The sequence below is a fragment of the Macrotis lagotis genome, chromosome X (assembly GCF_037893015.1).
Source record: "Macrotis lagotis isolate mMagLag1 chromosome X, bilby.v1.9.chrom.fasta, whole genome shotgun sequence".
Lineage (NCBI taxonomy): Eukaryota > Metazoa > Chordata > Mammalia > Peramelemorphia > Peramelidae > Macrotis > Macrotis lagotis.
Genome location: NC_133666.1, coordinates 624,417,490 through 624,437,678, shown reverse-complemented (window position 1 = coordinate 624,437,678; position 20,189 = coordinate 624,417,490).

Genomic DNA, 20,189 nt, shown 5'->3' with positions numbered 1-20,189 from the left:
GAGGAGGGAAGCCAGTGTTTCCTGGAATCTGAGAATTTGAGGATTTAATGGAGGACATTCAGTTCAGTCCCTATAGTGAAATATAATCTTTCTCTAGAATACCTCCCTACTTCTTCTGTCCCCCATCCTACTTACATTTAACTCAAAGACTAGTAATAACTCACTGTCTTCCATTATACCTTGAGACCTTTTCTAGTTGTTAGCAAGTTTTTCCATCTCTTAAACCAAAATCTGCCTCTCCCAACTTCCTTTATCCCTGGCATTGATTCTAATTGGCCCTCTCCTCTGAGGCTAAGCAGAACAAGTCCACTCTTGCTCCTTTCTCTTATTCCTCTTTTACAATTCTTGGAGGTCCTATCAATTCTCATAGGGTAAGTTTCCTTATCATCTTGGTGGCCTTCCTCTAGACACACTCCGTCCTTCCTAAAATATGGTACATCTGGAACATAAGATACCAGATGACTAGAGTATCACAATCCCATTTTTTTTTTTTTTTGAGGCAATCAGGGTTAAGTGATTTTCCCAGGGGTCATATAACTTGTAAGTGTCTAAGGTCAAATTTGAACTCCTCCTGACTCCAGGGCAACCACCAACCCCATTGGGAGCTCTCTTCTTCTATATTGGGGAACTACAATCTTCAGTTGACTGAGTGTGAGCAAGAGAAATATAACTAGAGTCTAACAAACAGTTGGCTTCCCTCCCTCCCTCTCCCTCTTCCCTCTAAAAATCCAAGAATGTATCTATGGCACATTTTAAAATTTAATTGGTTTGATCAATATTTTCTCAATCACTTGCATAAGGTATGAAATGATAAAGCAATAAATCAAGCTCTGAATTACAGTATTTATAGAATTCCAATGTGTAAATACTTACATTAAGCACCAGCTCTCAAGAGAGTGTTGGAAGTGACTCCAACACTCTCTTGAACACAACTCTAAGACATGTATGTGCTTTCTCTCCATGAGACCTGAGGCAGCTTACTGGGGGGGCTGGAGGCAAGAAAGACTTTTCCACCCGAAGCTCCAGGGGCCTAATAAAGGCCTTTTATTTTCTTCTCAGATCTTGAGGAATTTACTTGGACTCAATTCCATCTAACATATATCTTAGATGGAAATTCTTTCTGACTGGGTCCTGTATTCCAACCATTGTGGTCTGTGGACTGAGTTCAATCTTTGGAAAGTCTGAGGGGGATCCCTATTCTTCTATTCATAGGACTGACCCTGGAATTACAATCCTAGGATTTCTTCCTAAAAGGGAGGGGGAAAGTACCTAATAAATATACATGAATAGGGTATGGGTCAAGTAGTTTATTCCTACATAGAAAAATGTTCAGCATAAAAGAATCATACCATATATTGATAGAATAATTAAAATAAAGCAATAATTTATAACAAAATTTACAATCAGTCAGGAGGCTAATATTTATCTCATTAGGACATTAAGTAGCTGTTCATTTGTCATTTCTACTAGATTGCGCACTTTCTAACGAAACAGCCAAGCTTGATTCAATCTACTTTGCAATGACTGAACCTCTGATATAGAAGTTTCCCCACTCACCAGCCACTGCCTCCAAGGGGACACCACTGCCTCCAAGGCCTCTCAGCATCATTGAAACTCAAGGTTGCCTCTAGTCCTCAATGATGCATTTTTTTTTGCAAGGCAATGGGGTTAAGTGGCTTGCCCAAGGCCATACAGCTAGGTAATTATTAAATGTCTGAGGTTGGATTTGAACTCAGGTACTCCTGATTTCAGGGCCGGTGTTCTATCCACTGAGCCACCTAGCTGCCCCCTCAATGATGTATTCTTGCAAGATAATTAGGGATCTCCAGTACAAGCCTACTATGCTTCAAGTGGAAAGTAGCAGCAGGGTCACTAGGATTCCAATAGAGAAAGCCCATCCTTGTATATTCCTCACTGAAATCATCAGCTGCCACCTATAGAACCAGATCAGAGAGCACCAATCACAAGTCTGTCAGTTCATCAGACAGTAATCATTTATTAAGCTTTTTTTTTGTCCTAGACACATAAAGGCAAAAAACCCTGTCCTAAAAGACCACAATCTAATCTATCTAATCACCATCTAATCTAGTCAACAAAACAAACAGATCTGTAGAAACAAGGTATATACAGGATAAATAATGTTAATGGTTATGGTTTTGTCCTCAAAGAAGACCATGACCTCAGGTGATTCCATGACAAGTAAGTAAATTGGATTTGAGCGAGGTGTGCTGTGCTAAGTGACCAGCTTCACTTTCTCTTCTAGAGTTATCTGGGTCCAGTGGTAAAATAGGATTCAGGACTACTTGAGATAGTCAAATTTAGATCAAATAGGCAAATCAGAGTTAAGTGACTTGCCCAAGGTCACACAGCTAGTGAGAGTCAAGTGTCTGATGCCAGATTTAAACTTGGTCCCTCCTTACTTCAGGGCTTGTGAGTACTACTACCTTGCTGCCCAGAATTAGTACAATTATTTTGGAAGACAGTATGTCAAGTCATAAAAAGGTCAATGATAAAAAAAAAGAAAGGTCTCATATAGACCAAAATATTTAGAAAAATACTTTATAGAAGCAAAGAACTAGGGGATTTGAACTCAGGTCTTCTTGACTTCAGGGCATGGCACTCTACCAGCTGCAACACCTAGCTGACCTAATATATAGGAATAATTAACAGGATCAATAGGAATAATTAATAGAAGGAAGACATGAATTAAAAGGGGTTGAGGAAGGCTTCATGTAAATGACTTGAAAGAAGCCTAGAGGCAGAGATGAAGAGGGAGGGCCTTCCAGGCATGGAGATAAAGTAGCAACATTTTCCAGATGAGTGAGATCAAGTGTATTCTGAGAGGGATGGCAAGAAAACTAGAGTCATTAGATCAAAGAGTAATGAGGGAGGGGAATGGGAATTTAAGGGATAAGAAGACTAGATAGGTAGGCAGTGCGGGTTTTTAAGAGCTTTAAACATGGAAAAGAGGATTTTATATTTGATCCTAGAGATGATAAGAAACCACTGGAGATTATTGGGGGGAGGAGTGAAAAAGGGACATGATCAGAAATGCATTTTAGGATGATTTCTTTGACAACTGTGTTATAGAATGAATTGGTATGGGGAGGGATTTGAGGCAGAGAGACCAACTAGCAGGTAACTTCAGTAGTAGAGGGCACAAGGTGATGAGGGCTGTCACCAGCATGGTAGCAGGGTCAGAGGACAAAAGGGGAAAGGGAACAAATTTGAGAGCTTTTATAAATTTAAAAAATGTCAAGACTTGCCAAGTCTTGGCAACAGAATAGATATGGAGAGGGAGTGTGACAGAGTGAGGAGCTGAAGATGATACAACTTGTTAGGTAAGGGTTCTGTGATAATGGTGGTGCACTTGAAAGTGGGAGAAAGGGGTTTTTTTTGGTGAGGGGAAGATAATGAATTCAGTTTTGGATATGCCGAGTTCAAATTATCTGTTGGACATCTGGTCTGAGATATTTAATTGACCACTGGAGATGTGAGGAAGGCTAGGCCCAGATAAGTAGGCTTGAGAATCATCAGAATAGAGATGATAATTAAATCCATGACAGCTGATGAGATCATCCAAGAGAAGTACTATAGAGGGAGAAGAGAAGAAGACCAAAGAGAGTACCTTGTGGGACACTCACCTTTAGTGGAATTGCCCCAGAAATTTAGCCTGGTTAGGAGTGGTCAGATATGTAGCAGAACTAGGAGAGAGCAGAGCAGTGTCACAAAAACCTAAAGAGAAATCATGTCTTCTTTTAAGAGATCAGTCCCCTGTTCCTTTACTGCTATCAAGGGACTACTTAGTACCCATCATATCATATTAAAATACCAAGTCCTTTAAGCACTGGATGTCTACATGACCATCCTGGAAGCAGGGAGAGAACATGTACTGTATGGTCTCTGTATAACCCATAAAGAAGGGCAAATCCAAGTATGCTCTATGTCCCTTTATGAATAATTGGTCTAGTGGGAGTCAGTCTTTTAGAGGGACTGTACTGTTTTTTTTTTATTTAAGGCAATGGAGTTGAGTGACTTGCCCAAGGCCACATAGCTAGGCAATTATTAAGTGTCTGAAGTCATATTTGAAGTCAGGTCCTCCTGTCTCCACAGCAGGTGCTCTCTCCACTGCATCACCTAGTTGTCCCTGGACTGGACTGGACTGTTAAGAGAGAGACTGTATAGAGAACTGAACCAAGAACTGTGGGAGCTGTAGACCTAGAAAGCAGGAATAGCAGCAGCAGCAAGAGGAGAGTGAACAGGGAGTCAGAAGAAGAAACAAGCAGTTATTCCTTCCATATCAGGACTTTTCTTATTGTGGTTTTGATATATCGCAGGTCAGCATAAGAAATTAACTGGAAATTTGGGGAAGCCACAAGACATACAAAGGCCAGCAGAAGACAGAAAAAGTTTAGAAATTCAGAAATGCATAAAATGCATGTATAGTATTTTATAATACCAAACTATTTTATCTTTTAATATCATAATAATTCAGACATTCTCTAGGATGAAGGGCAAAAAAATTTGCATGGATTTTCCAGATTGCAATGGCATTCTGCCTCTACAACCCCCTTCACAGTGTGAAAGGGTTAATTGTAAGTATATCATAAATACTGGCCTTTAAAGCCTGGGCCAAAAAAAAATTAAAATAAAATAAAAAAGGGGCGGCTAGGTGGCACAGTAGATAGAGCACTGGCCCTGGAGTCAAGAGTACCTGGGTTCAAATCCGGCCTCAAACACTTAATAATTACCTAGCTGTGTGGCCTTGGGCAAGGCACTTAACCCCATTTGCCTTGCAAAAATACCTAAAAAATAAAATAAAATAAAATAACCTGGGGCACTGCTGGCCTCAGGTGAGCTATTATTTAGACTTGAAGTTTTCAGGTTGTTAAAACCCAACAGAAAGGAGAGCTCTATCTCAAAGGAGAGAAGGTTATTTCTATTACTTTATTTTTTTATTCTTATCTTAACAGATATCTTCATATATATTTCTCATCCTTATTGTTATAAAATAGTAAGATTAGAGACATGAAACTCTAACAAGACGATTGATGTTTGTTCTTCATTCTTGAAGAAGACCATGACATCAGAGAGATGATGCTATGACAAGCACATGAATTAGTTTTGAGTGGGGGGTGGGCTGTGCTAAATCACCAGCTTCACTTCCTCCTCCAGAGTCATCAGGATTCAGTGGTCAGATATGAATCAGGATGACTGGAGATGGCTCTGGTTGTGAGGCAAAGTTAAGTGACTTGCCCAAGGTCACAAAGCTAGTAAGTGACAGGGATCTGAGACTAGATTCAAACTTTCATCCTTCTAACTCCAAGGCTAGTCCTCTATTCATTGTACCCAGCTGCCCTATATCTTAGGGTTACCACCAATGAGGGTTGAGCAATGATTGAGTTTGGGTTTTTTTTTTGTTTTGTTTTTAGATTTTTCAAGGCAATGGGGTTAAGTGGCTTGCCCAAGGCCACACAGCTAGGTAATTATTAAGTGTCTGAGGCCGGATTTGAACTCAGGTACTCCTGACTCCAAGGTCAGTGCTCTATCCACTGCACCACCTAGCCACCCCAATGATTGAGTTTTTGTTGAGGATCCACAAAGAACAAAGCTGCTCCAAATTAGTTCGAGGCAGATCCTAACCCATAGGTTATAAGCAGATTAAGATCCTATGAGGTTTTTTAACATCATCCTGTTACTGCATACTGAATTTGCAACTCACTGAACCCCCTCTCCAGTTTGTTATCATATAAACTGTTGTATATTCAGCTCTTTCCCTCTTCAAAAGATTTGAAACTGATCACTATGTTTTTCCTATTACATTTCATCTTCCCCCCTCCACCCATTATCATCTTCCTCTTACCCTTGGGCAGCAGTGCTAGACCTTTCCTTGCTTGTCATCTCAACCCCAACATAGCTCCAAAGGTATTTTTTGTTTTTCTTTGAAATTTTTCATCTGTCCTAACTCATTCTAGTCTTTAGTCCTCTTAGACATTAAATACCTTTTTAGTCTTTTTTGTGTTAACTTGCTTTTGTATATTCTATATTTTAGCCAGTATGACTTATTTACTGCTTCCTGATCTTAACATTTATCTTCCACCTCTGAATCTTTGAATAGCTTATTGTCCATTCCTGAAATTCACTCCATTCTCAACTCTACCTCTTTACATTCTGAGCTTTCCTCAAATCTCAGTTTCTGTGCCATCTCCTATAATCCTGATCCTCCTACTTCAGTAGTTCCCAACATTTTTTCTTCCTTAAACCCCTTTCAACAATGAAACAATGTGTTTTAAAAACAATAGCCATAAAAGTCCTCAGGGGAAATTTATCTACTTATAATATGCTTTCAATCTTATTGTTTATAATAACTTCAATAATAATTCTTTCCTCCAAAGCTCCAAATAAAATATAATTATAATTGTTAAACATAAATTTTTAAATCTATAATTATAAAAATTCTAAATGTAAAATGATACAAATCTAATTGCAAAATAACTGTAACTATTTTATGTGGGATAGTCCATAAGAATTTTTTAAAAAGTGATTCAGCACTATCTTTTATACTTACTATTATCTGCAAGACTTCATAATAAATTTCTTTGTCATAGAGGAAAAATATATTTGTAAATAATAGGGCACTTATTTACTGCTTAAGGTACCATTAAAGAATCCCTTAGGAGAGGAATCCCCATCCTGGCTGCTAGTTCCTTTCACCTTCAAATGATCATGTATGTATTTAATTTATTTACATATCATAGCCCAAAGCAATATTTTGCAACTTTTTTTTTAGGTTTTTGCAAGGCAAACGGGGTTAAGTGGCTTGCCCAAGGCCACACAGCTAGGTAATTATTGTCTGAGACCAGATTTGAACCCAGGTACTCCTGACTCCAGGGCCTGTGCTTTATCCACTATGCCACCTAGCTGCCCCCTATTTTGCAACTTCTACCCCTGCTGATCAGCACCTTGTCTGCAACTTATAGTTTTTAGAAAGGTGCCTGGAACATTAAGGTTGAGTTTTTGCATATCTATTCATCTATCTTTTCATAGATATAATATTGAATATTTACATATTTGTAAATATATTTCAAAATAAATGGAGACTTTTGTTTTATTTTACTTTGCTTCTGTGTCCATAGAGTATAGCATAGCAACTTGTTTATACTACGTATTTCACATTTGGTGAAAAAAGTGGATAACCCTCTTTTATATTTCTTGTAATATCTCACATATTTGGTCTGCCTATTCTTTCTCGGAATCTCTTATTCTAAGGTCTAGGTTACATATCTGACTGTGCCTGGTATTCTCCTCTTTATCATAAACTCCAAAATGGCATGATCAGTGCTGTGCTAGATGTTCCTGTCCTCTTCACCTCACCAAACAATCCTTCTTTACTCATTGAAATATGATTTTTAAAAAAATTCAGCTGCCTCTCACTACATGTCACATTTGTTTCCTGCTTGTGTATTTTTCTATACAAATTCCTTAGGGGACTGTATTTGTAGGAAAATGTGCCCCAGGTTTACAATGGAAATGTTCTGTTGTTACTTTTCTACTATTCTAGTTTATTAAATTAGATTACCTGATGTCCATATAGTTGCACTAATTTTGGACTGTTTTTGGACTTCTCCATCCATTTTTTAAAAAAAATTTGCTAACTGGAAGAGTGATGGGACCTTTTTTGACCAAAATAGGGGAATTTGGGAAATGGGTAGGTTTTGGGGGAAAAGATGAGTTCTTTTTTGAACATGCTAAGTTTGAGATGCTTATAGGAAACTTAATTGAAAATATCCAGTTGATGATTTGGGACTGGAACTCAAGAGTAGAGAAGAAAATATTCATGTGGGAATCATCTATATAGAGGTGGTAATTGAATCCATGGGAGCTGTGAAATCATCAAATGACAATAATTAGAGAGAGAAGAGGACCCAGAATGGATCCTTGGCATATGTCCTCAGTTACTGAGGACATACTGGTGATGACTATGCAAATGAAAGGAGACTTGTAGGGGAAAAACAAACAAACAAACAAGCATTAAGGACCTAAGTACTAGATTCTGTGTTAAAAGCAATTTAAAAATGTCAATTTACTTGTTCCTTACTACTATCAGGTGAGGCTGGTGCTATTATTAGCTTCATTTTACAGTTGAAGAGCCAAATGACTTGCTCAGGGTCACAGAATAAGTACATTATTGAATTCAAATTGAATTCAGTTCTTTTTGACTCTAGACCTAGTACTCCTGGGTCACCTGGCTATCTCAGGCAGAAGGAGATGGAGAAGAAGATAATGACATAAAAACCCAGAGAGGAGAGAGTGCCCAGGAGGTGAGGGTGGTCAATAGTGTTAAGTGCTGCAGAGGATAAGAGGGAATGAATATTGAGAAACAGCCTTCATATTAAGCAATTCAGAGACTGTTGGTAACTTTAGAGATAGCTGTTTCAACTAAGAGATAAAGCCAGAATCCAGATTGCAAAGAATTGAGGAGTGATAGAATCAGGAGAAAAGGCAATGAGAGTACCCAGTTGTTTCTTAGAGGCTTGCCTCTAAAAGTTAGGAGAGATATAAGATAAGTCAGAAAAGATGCTAAAGTCTAATAAGAGCTTCCCCCCACACACACCTTGAGACTGGGGAGACTTGGGTATAGTTGTAGGCAGCAGGGAAGAAAGATGGGGAGAAATTGAAGATTTGAGAGACAGAGAGGAGGAAAGGGAATGAAAAGGAATAGGATTGAGGGAGCAAGAAGAAGAGCCACCTCTTCATTAGAAACTAAAGGGAGGGGGCGGCTAGGTGGCGTAGTGGATAAACACCAGCCTTGGAGTCAGGAGTACCTGGGTTCAAATGTGGTCACAGACACTTAATAATTACCTAGCTGTGTGGCCATGGGCAAGCCACTTAACCCCATTTGTCTTGCAAAAACCTAAAAAAAAAAAAACCAAAAAACTAAAGGCAGTAAAAGACCTATTGTAATAGAGGGGAAGAAGGGAGAAGCTGAGAATCACCTGAATCTTCCTCCCATCAGACTTGGCTTAAAGTTAACTTACACAAACACTCAGTTAAGTTTAGAAACTTATCTTACATTTCAAGTATTTAAAGGGGAAAAAAGGAGGGAGGAGACAGGGAGGGAGAAAAAAGGGGAAACTAAAAGAAGGAAGGGAGGGAAGAAGGGGAAAAGGGAAAGGGGAAAGAAAGGGAAGGGGGCTTGACATAGGAGGGCAAACACACTGAAGGTGGCAGTATCCAGAAGCAAAATATTAGGGAATATGGATAAAGGGGAAAAAGGGGAAAATACAAACAGAGGGAAGATAGCATGGAGGGCAATAAAGAGTTAGAAATTATAACTTTGAATGTGAATGGGATGAACTCTCCCTTAAAACATAAGGGAACAAGATATGATTTCTCTCTCATTACATTCAACTTAGATCAATGTATACCATGGAAACATTGTAAATACTAACAGACTGCCTTCTGTTGGGGGGAAGGAAAAATTGTAGAACTCAAAATAAATAAAATCTTTTAAAAAAAAGCTAAAGGAAGAAAACAATGAGAGATGAAGTCCAAAGACTGAGAAATGTTGAATAGAGAAGAAATAGCTCAGAGCATATGACCTTTTTATCCAATAACAGATGAGGTAAGGTCCTCAACTCATGTGTTGAGAGGGGGAAAGATGATGCAGATGGCTTGAGGAGAGAAGAAAAGGTTTGTAACAGCCTCCATGGGGGATACAGAATCAACAATTATCAGCAAGTCAAGAACATTTCAGCTGCTCAATGCTGGAGTAAGGGGGAGACTCTGCTTCCAGCCAACATCTAGATAGTTTAAATCCTTACTTTGCCTCTAGACTCTATCATGTATTCCAGCTTAGGTTCATGGGTTTGCACATATGAATATCTTTTCTTTTTTGAAACTCCATGTTACTACATTGCCACTTTATTATAATCTGTTCCTTTTGCATAAAGTATATTCTTCCACAGCCAAGCTAAAGTCCCATCCCAGATGCCAGACTAGGAGGTGACACGTACAGTTTGACAAGATTTACTACATTTCAGTGATAGCTATAGGATTGTATTTCCCTACTTGTGTTAAGATGGGTAAACCATTTTATTATCTATTGTGAGCATAATGGTGAATAAATATCCAAAGCTATGAGTCTTACAGAATCACAAAATCTCTATTTGAAAAGGACCTCAGAGATGATTTAGTCCAACCCTGACCAGAAGAAGAATGCCCTCTATCACATACCTGACCAATGCCCATCCAGCTTTTGGGTAAAGACTTCAAGTGAATGATTCCTTCAAATGAATGAACAGCAACATCAAAGAACTCACATAAATTTCCTTGGCTACTTTGTCACTATTCACTCATATGGAGCTTGAGGTTTCCAAAAACCTTCTTTCAATGAAGTGACTTCTTTCTCATGTAGTGATATTACCCATCTTGCATATATGATTTTTTTTAACATAGGTGCTCAATTTCATCTTATTTCTATTGAGCCCAAACCCATTAACATGCTTTTGAATCCTGACTTTTTCATCAATGTGTTAGCTACTCCTCTAAACTTTGTGTCATTTAATTTAGTTCAACTGAGTATTTATTAAATATCTAATATGTGCCAGAGAATCAAAGACAAAAATGAAACAGATTCTGTCCTCAAGGAACTTACATTCCATTGGTTGACAACAATAAAGGTGGAGTGGAATAGATTCTACTCTGTCTCCCACCATGGGATAGAGAGATTCTGGAATTTCAAGTTTTTCTGATCTCTGTAGCAAAAAAAGGTGTACAGAAGCTTGGACCAGACTAGCAGAATTTTGACTCAAGTCCTCAGAAACTTAGAACTGGGAGCAGAAAACAAGGTTGAAAAAAAAACCCAAGACAAGGGGGAGATATGCCTTTTCCATACTATACTTTTTCCACTCTCCCTCGAGTTAATTCATTAGTAAATAAAAATATACTATAAAGAAAGAGCCCTATGTGGTGAGGGGGTTAGTAGAGCCAAGATAGATGAGTGAAGGGTTACAATTGTTAAATTTCCCTCAAAACTTCTACAAAATGACCACAGAAAATACTAAATTGAAATTTGAGTGAAAAAGTCAACAAAACATAACTCTTTCACAGAGCAACTTTTCTAGCATAGGACAACTAAGAAAGATAGAAAAAAGGTCTATGGATGGGGGAGGCAGTGGCTGGTTGGGAGTTTTATGTGAGGAATATTGTGGAAGCAGCATCACCTATGTGTTAGGAGGTAGCAGGTGCAAAAGTAGAACTAGGGACACAGGGAAGGTATTGTCCATTGTTCAGGGAAGGTAAGAGTATTGCCCACATGGTCAGAAAGAGATTCCAGGGAATCCTTGTGCTAGCACTGAGAACAGGATTAGGTGTCATTTGGTAATTCCTTATTCTGGGTGCAGTTCTAGGGCAAAAAGTAGTGATTGTGGTCATGAGGGAGCAAGGGCTTACTTAGGTAAAGACTAGAACACAGATCAGGAGGTCAGTGACCAATCTTTTAGCAGATCATACCATACTGGAAACATTAAAAATCTCCAGGCCTCCCAGATTGAACTACAGAAGCATAGAACAGCCATTCTGTCCCCAAAGGTGATGAGGATGCAACTCTAACAAATTCCAAAGTCAAGAAATAGGTTGGAAAAATGAGCAAACAACAACAAAAGAATCTGGTTATAAGAGTTTCTACAGTTAAAGGAAAGTTCAAGATACCAGTTCAGTAGAAGACAATGACTTGAAATCTTCAAGTAAAGCCTGAAAGGAAAAAATGCAGACTGAATAAGCCCAAACAAGAATTCCAAGGTGAGTTTAAACTTAAGCTTAAGAAATAGCAAATAAACAACAAATAAATAACAAGATTTTAAAAATCAAATAAGAATTGTAGAAGAAAAATTGGGAAAAAATGTGACTAATATAAGAAAATTGTAAAAAGAGAATTTACAGCTTGGTAAAAGACACAAAAAAACTGAAGAAAATAACTCCTTAAAAATTAGAATTGGTCGAGTGGAAGTTAATGACACCAGGAGAAATAAAGAAATAATAAAATAAAGTCAGAAGACTGAAAAAATAGAAAGTGCTTCTGTCCCATATGGAGTTCAATAAAAACAAAATGCACTGCTAAGAAAAAGGATGTGGGCTGTGAGAAAGTTGAATCCTCAGAGGCTGAAAGTTTCCTATATTGTCTTATATGATGAATTCTCTTTTCTGTGTGTCCTAATTCCTCTTGTTTTCCTCAAAGCTCTTTGAGAGCCTGGCTTATGTCTTATACTTTGAATTTTTCACTATATTTAGAAAAGTGTCCTCCACATAGTCAGACCTCAATAAGTATTGGAGATATCCCCCAACTCAGGATTCTGGGTTTGCACAGACTCACTTTCCATCTCAAGTACTCATATTTCTTTTTGGCTTGCTGCTCCCACCTGGAGGTTATTCCAGGAAAATCTCTGGCTATAGAAGCAGCAAGTGCCTCTGAGAGATAAGAGGCAGGACATACAGGCAAGTCAAACCACCACCACAACCTTGAGTACCATCTCCCATCAAATCCTTTCATTGACTGTCCAGGAGCCTAGTCCAAGAGACTTGGAAACAGCATCTAGCCTAGTGTCATCCACCATCATCTGGAGAAGCAACCCCTATGGAGATGAGCTTTGACAGTTACTCCTGCATGTTCTGCAGTCACATCTATTGAAGACACAGAAAAAAATTCTTGCCCCTCAAATCTTTGGTAATGCCAAATAGTTCAGTATGAGAAACTGATATGATTTTATCAATGGAAATGATATTAAATAAGAGGAATGTCAATCTGCTTTGCAGCTGTCCCCTAAGGACTAGGGGACCTTTCTATTTTACTTGGAAGTTGAAATCATCCAGGTATTTTACCTCTCCATTAGAAAGTGAGTTCTTGAGAGCTGAGAATGTTTTGTTTTTCCATTTGTAGGCCTGGTACTTAATGCAATTTTTTACATGTTATAAGAGCTTAATAAGTGCTTCTTTCATTCATAGTTCATGTCTAAGTTTCCATAAATCAAGGGCAATGAGGTCTCCAGCTCCCCTATAAGCAACTCAAATAGTAAAAGTAAATTAGGAGAGGAGGGAAGGGCTCAGAGAAAGCTCATAAGAAGGGATGAGCAAGGGCAGCTAATTGGTGCAGTGGATTGAGCACCAGCCCTGGAATCAGGAGGACCTCAGTTCAAATTTGAATTCAGACATTTAAAATTGCCTAGCTGTGTGATCTTGGGCGAATCACTTTACCCCATTGCCTTGCAAAAACTAAAAAAAAAATAATAAGAAGGGACAAGTGAACTGGTTGAGTCCCCAATAGCTTATGGAGTATTTAATAACAGTTATTTAATAAATATTTATTGAATTCAACTGGCTTGCATTCCTGCATTCCTTATTGACCTCCTTTCTCTTATTTTTACAATCTCACATCTAGGCTATGTAGAAGTAGGGACTGAAAAGACTGAATTTACATTCCTTTTCAGGGACTTTGCTGGACAGTGACAACTGATTAGGAGCAATGGATCCAGGTGTCCTAACCCCAGTTCAGACCATGGACTCATTCTTACTATATTTCTGCTGACCATAACTCTAGGACTGTTAGACTGAGATATTATCTGATAGACTGTGGCTGGAGCAGAGATATTGGAGTTTGGAAACTTAGAGAAACAGGAAGGATTTAATGTTGACATATCTCTTTCAACTGGCAAAAGGGGTCATCCTTGCACCCACATACAAGATAGACATTTTTAGGGAACCAGTGGTTGAGAGCACTCCTATTCAAACCGAAGACACAGATCTAGTCTAAGGGATTTTTAACCAGAGTCATTCCTTTATACATAAATCTTAAAGATCTGTCACAGAATCATAAAAACACAGAATTGGCATTGTATGTAATATCAGAGAGTACATGAATCCCATCCTCAATATCAAATTACATGTGACCATCCAGTCTTTATTTGAAGACATTTAGAGGAGAACTAATTACCCCTCCAAGGCTACTCTGTTGAAAATTTTCTGTTGAATTTAAGTACATCTAGTTACCTAAGATCATAGATTTATAGCTAGAAGAGTTCTTGGACAGTTAGATGGCAGAGTGGATAGAGTGCTGGCTCTGGAGTCAGGAGAACTGAGTTCAAATATGGTTTCAAATACTTACCAGCTGTGTGACCCTAGACAAGTCAATTGACTTTGTTTGTCTCAGTTATTCATCTATAAAATAAACTGCAGGAGGATATGTCAAGCCAATCCAATATCTTTGCCATGAAAACCTCAAAAATGAGGTCATGGAGAGTCAGCTTGACTGAAAAAAATGATTCAGTAACAACAACAACATACAGTCTTTTAGGTTAGAACTCATCAATTCCCAAGGCAAGCCACTTTCATTTGGATAACCATAATGGTTAACATGATAATTTCATAAATTTAGACTTGGAAGGAATCTGAAAGGTCATCCAGTTCAAACCCCTTATTTTGTAGATGAGGAAATGGGGTCCATGAGGTCAAACAACTTTTCCAGAGTTACAGAGAACTCAGATCCTTTGACTTATATGGTCTGGGATATCTCTAGATACACAGAGCACTCAAATAGTGTCATACAGTCATATAGTTCATTCTCACATCCTAAGGAGACAGTTGTCCAAAGCCTCCCTTGTACGTTCAGAAGACAAAAACCTGTCCTAAGAGGAATTTTGCTCAAAAAGACAATACTGGTCAAGCTCTGAACTTACAGACCTCTTCAAATCCTCTAAAAAAAGATCTTCATGAACATTTCAATATGCAAATAATAAAATTGGAAAAAATGGATTGTATATGAAATCAGGAAATTCTACCTTTTTCCAAATACATATTAAATTTTATATAGTAGAAACAAAATTGTTCTATTTCTAACCTCTTCTAAATTTACTTTTGTTTTCTTTTGTGTATTTTAGATGTTTTACTGATACTCTTTCCCCTTCACATATATGATACAAACATGTCCAAGAATTTATTGTAGATATTGCTATCAATCATATAACTATCAACATGCAGAAACATGGGAAAACAGCTTATTAAACAGTCAGACTTATTGTGTAAAAAATAGTAGACTCAGCATCATTATGTAGGTTTTATTTATATTGGCAGATTGAACATGATGAAATATACAAAAAGCATAAAGGAAGATATAGTGGAAGGGAAAGGTCTATATGAGATAAAATAGCAAGTTGATTAGAAACACCAGGATTTGCTAGTATTTGCAAACAGACCATTGTTAACACCTAAGCTATATAATTTCAGCTTGCTTCTTCAGGGTCTAACTAATCCACATATCCTAAGTAGATTGTGGTTAAAAAGTTAGTTCAAAAATTCTCTTGTCACATCAACAGCCATTAAACCCAAACAGTCTTGATATTCCAATAACTTATCTTAGGTCATGGTTTTGTCTAATAGTCTTCCAAGATGGTGAATGGAGTCAGAACTCAGACATTCTGGATACCAGTCTAGGGTTCTGCCCAACAAACTTATTCACATTCTCAAGGGCAACTGAATCTTCCCTTTTACCCAGTAATGGACTGAATGGTTCTAGGTCCAGGGCAGAGTCAGCTGTACTAAGTCTTAGCCCAGTAGACTAGCACACTTATGCTCTCTGCTATCCATGACTCCTAGATTGTGTTCAGTGGGCAACAGACTACAAGATAGGGCTAGACTGGAAGGGTGTGTGTGTGTGTGTGTGTGTGTGTGTGTGTGTGTGTGTGTGTGTATGAGAGAATGTCTGTATATATGGGCGAGTATGAGTGTGAATGTGTGTGTGTGTGTATTTTTGTGTGCACTCAGGCAGGAGGTCATTTGCGGAGGGAAGTCTTCAGAAAAAAAGGAAGTATCAGTTTAAAACTTGTGATAAAGCTAGTGAGTTAATCACAATGACAAGATAACAAATCCAAAGTTAAAGATAATGGTGAGGTTATCAAAAAACAGTCATTGACAAATAGCTTCCCAGTGCCACAATGTAATGAATTTCAATGATCTAGGAGTCCTTGGAGACCTGAAGTTCAGTCCTGACTGCTCCAAACTCTGTGAGACCTCAGGTAGATCATTTCCATCTCTTTGCTGTTCAGTTTCCTTCTTTGCCCACTACACATTCTCACATTCTTTGTGTGTAGGATTGGAGGAGTCTCTCCATAATTTCTAGACTCTTCAAATTACCACTGTGATGAAAATATTCCTTAGGCAAAAATCAAGTTGTATTTCAGGGAGACTTCCTTGTCTGAGATTGAGAGAGGTGACTTCCAATAAGGCCTTTATAAACATGTCCTGTAGCATTGGGCAAATTACTTAGCTTATTTGAAAATGGGGGAAAATGCCATCAAAGCTGAAGTCACAAGAGAAACAAAGATAGATTTCCTGAAATTGGATTAAAAGAGGAAGGAGTTAATTTGCAGAGATGGGGGGACTCTAGTCTCAACATCATTAGTAGATGATTGTTAAAATCAGAACAGCAAAAGTCCAGTGTCTGGGAAAGCAGTATAGGATGGATATATTTGGGGCTGAGATAACCTTCCTTTCCTCCTTTCTTTCAATAACCTTGGGGGTGTGTGTGGTATGTACCTCACCCAATAAATTTCAGAGATTTCTCAAGGTGTGAAAAGAAGAGTTTTTATTTGATTCTCATGAGATGGCGAAACCTCCACCATGCATATGATGAAGGGAGGCACTGAGAACAAGCAACAGAAGCAATATATATGATCCTTAACATGAACCTGCCCCCCCCACACTGACCTATCTTCATTAGCTAAGAATGTGGTCTTTAGGGGCGGCTAGGTGGCGCAGTGGATAGAGCACGGGCCCTGGAGTCAGGAGTGCCTGAGTTCAGATCTGGCTTCAGACACTTAATAATTACCTAGCTGTGTGACCTTGAGCAGGCCACTTAACCCCATTTGCCTTGCAAAAACCTAAAAAAAAAAAAAAAAGAATAAAAAACGAATGTGGTCTTTACAATCTAAACATATAAACTAATTTAAAGAAAAGCATATAATTCAAAGACATGTTTTTCCTCCTGCTCTGAGGAATGTATGGACCTCTGGACTAAGTAGATAAGGAGCAAGGTTAGTTTGCTTTTTACATTCTGGTCACTGTGACATCCACTGACGCACCAGGAGTTGTTTGTCAGGGGAGGAAGAGCAGGAGAGACACAGCTCAGCTCATTCTAATCGATAGTATTCTCCTGAAGAAATATGAGAATTTATGCCATTCAATCCCTCCTCTCTATTTTGATGAGATTTCTTCAAATTTCTGTAATATCAATTCACATTGCTGGTCCATTTGATCATTGCCCTCCATTTAGGATTAACATTTTTGTTTGACTGGATGTAACTGTCATCATCTTATTAAGACTATGCTGAGCTACCCAGGTCATCAACTGGGTTAAGCATGGCAGACAAATTGGCAGTAGGATAATTCCACTGAGTGTGATTAAGGCGAACAAAAAAATCTGCTTCCACCAACTCCCATTAAACCAGGACCACATGAATTACCAAAAGGAGAATTCCAAGTTTGCACTGGAACATGGGCCAACTTCCTAATATCCTTAGTAATTTCTTAAACTAATTGTCCATTATCATCAGTCTTAATGCAGCATGTGGATAGATTCAATTTCCCACATACTCTTCCTTCTTCAGCTAATTAGTAGTCCAGCACCAATCTGTGTTGTAAGATCACTTCTCTTCTTTGGGTGGTCTGATTGGCCAAGATCTAAGGTTCTAGCTGTTTGATTAGTAATAATTTCTACAACTGCTTGGAGTCTGATTATTCTGTTCAACATATAAATAGGGGTCCTGTATCCCTTGGGTCCATCTTGGGCCCCAGCTGCTGGACCATACACCTGGATAATTCTCTCAGGTGGCCACTCATTCCCCCATCCATTAGAGTCTCCTATCTGAGAGAAAGATGTATCTAGACCACATTTCTCTCTCCTTAGGTCATCATATAATTGTATAGCCAAATATTTCCCTCCCTGGTCTGGTAGGAAGAAGAATTTAGGTCTAACCAATCCTATATACAGATACAGATCCCCTGACTATACAGTGCATACATAGATGAGAGATGGTAGAGATGAACTGGTCCAGTGTCTCTCCTCTCTTCTCTTCTACGCTGGAAACATCTGATGTGCTTCTGCATCTTCTGAATCTATTCCCAAAAGTCTTCTCCAGCTCAGGTAACTTTTTGAGAGCTTGTCTTCTGGTAAAGAAACTGCTTAACATTTTACTTAGATAAAAACACATGTTTTCATTAAAAGACAATGAGATTTTGGAGGTTATTACAATTTACATTTTGCCTTATTACCATATTGACACACATACTTCACTTTTTTTTAGGTTTTTGCAAGGCAAACGGGGTTAAGTGGCTTGCCCAAGGCCACACAGTTAGGTAATTATTAAGTGTCTGAGACTGGATTTGAACCCAAGTACTCCTGACTCCAGGACTGGTGCTTTATCCACTATGCCACCTAGCCGCCCCACATACTTCACTTTAACCCAATAAACTTTCATTAGTGTTTTACTATATGAGCAAACTCCTAATGAGAATTATCACACTGACTTAAACTTGTAACATATACATTCAACAATCATCCTAGCTCAAAGAGTACCCAGCATATGGTTTAAAAATAAAGCAATCTTGGCCTTTGCTAGAGAACCCTCCTTCTAGCCTGTTGTATTTTACAACAAATAAATACCTCCTTTGTTTTCCAGGAGATTGCACAGGAATAAAAATCTCAAATTTATCTTGTGTTTATCTTTCTCATATTATATAGGTACCTTTACTTCAAAGCAAACAATTATGGCCTTGGTGTATATATATATATATATATATATATATATACATATATATATGTATATATATATATATATATACACACTTTGGATATATATGTATATATATCCAAAGTATTCCTAATTTTATAAATATATATATAGAGAGATTTCTATACATAAGCTACAGCCATCCTTAACATACAAATTATTTTCGTTTTTGCAAGGTAATTGGGGTTAAGTGACTTGCCCAAGGTCTCACAGCTAGGCAATTATTAAATGTCTGAGGTTCAATGTGAGCTCAGGTCCTCCTGTCTCCAGGACAGGTGTTCTATCCACTGTTAACATGCAAATTAACTTTCAGACTTCTTTAAAACAATTAGAATGTCTTGGGCGGCTTTAAATTTCCAACATACGTTATTAATTTCAATATAACAGAATAGCAATAAGAGTAATACATAAATTACTAGATTGTACAAAGCAATCCTTTCATTATTATATTATTCATGAACCCACAGAGCTATCTCAGAAGGGGTCATGCTTTTTGATATTTCCCTTATTGTCTTTCAAAGCAATCATACATTAATCCCAGGCTTTAAGAATATAGTATTCAAATAGCATATATTCATAAGAGATAACTAAACATTGCAAAAACAATCTCTTTGCAGTTACAAAAGTACATTACATAACTGATAAATACATCTTATTCATCAATAAGTTACCTTACAGTGGTATGGTTATTCATCCATTTTTGACTTCTTTAAAATTGAACATGCATTATTAATCTACATTAAACATAAGATTCTTATTTAAACATCTCATTCCCCTTAGAGCAACAGCAAGGTAAATATCCCTCTGTCTTTACACTTTTGTCTTCCAGACCTCTTTACCCAGATTCTCAGAATCCAAACTCAAACATATGATATATTTAAAATCCCAATGCAGGGGTGGAGCCAAGATGGCGACAAGAGAGCAATGTCTCTTAGAAGCTCTCTCATAAAACTTCGAAACTAAGGACTCTAACTAAACTTTCGAGAGACAGAACCCACAGAGGGACCCGATGAGGTAGTTCTCTTACTCAAGGTAACCTGGAAAAGAGCATAAAGGCCCTGCCCGAGGGGAGGCCCACCAGAGGGGTGGCCCGCCAGAGCAAAAGAACTTCAGCCTCCCGGAGGCAGCCCCAGGGCACTGGGAGCCACGGCTCACAGCAGTGGGGGAATTTCCTGTCCTACACCCCAGGGAGCACTGGCATGACTTGGGGGACCAGCAGGTGGACCTCTGCCAGTGCAAGCATGTGAAGCCCAGCCCTCAGGACACACAGCAAGCAAGGTGGTCTTTCAGCAGCCCAGACCCAGGAACAGAAGCAGGTGGAGCCTGTAAGCAGGAGCCCCCAGGGCATGAGCC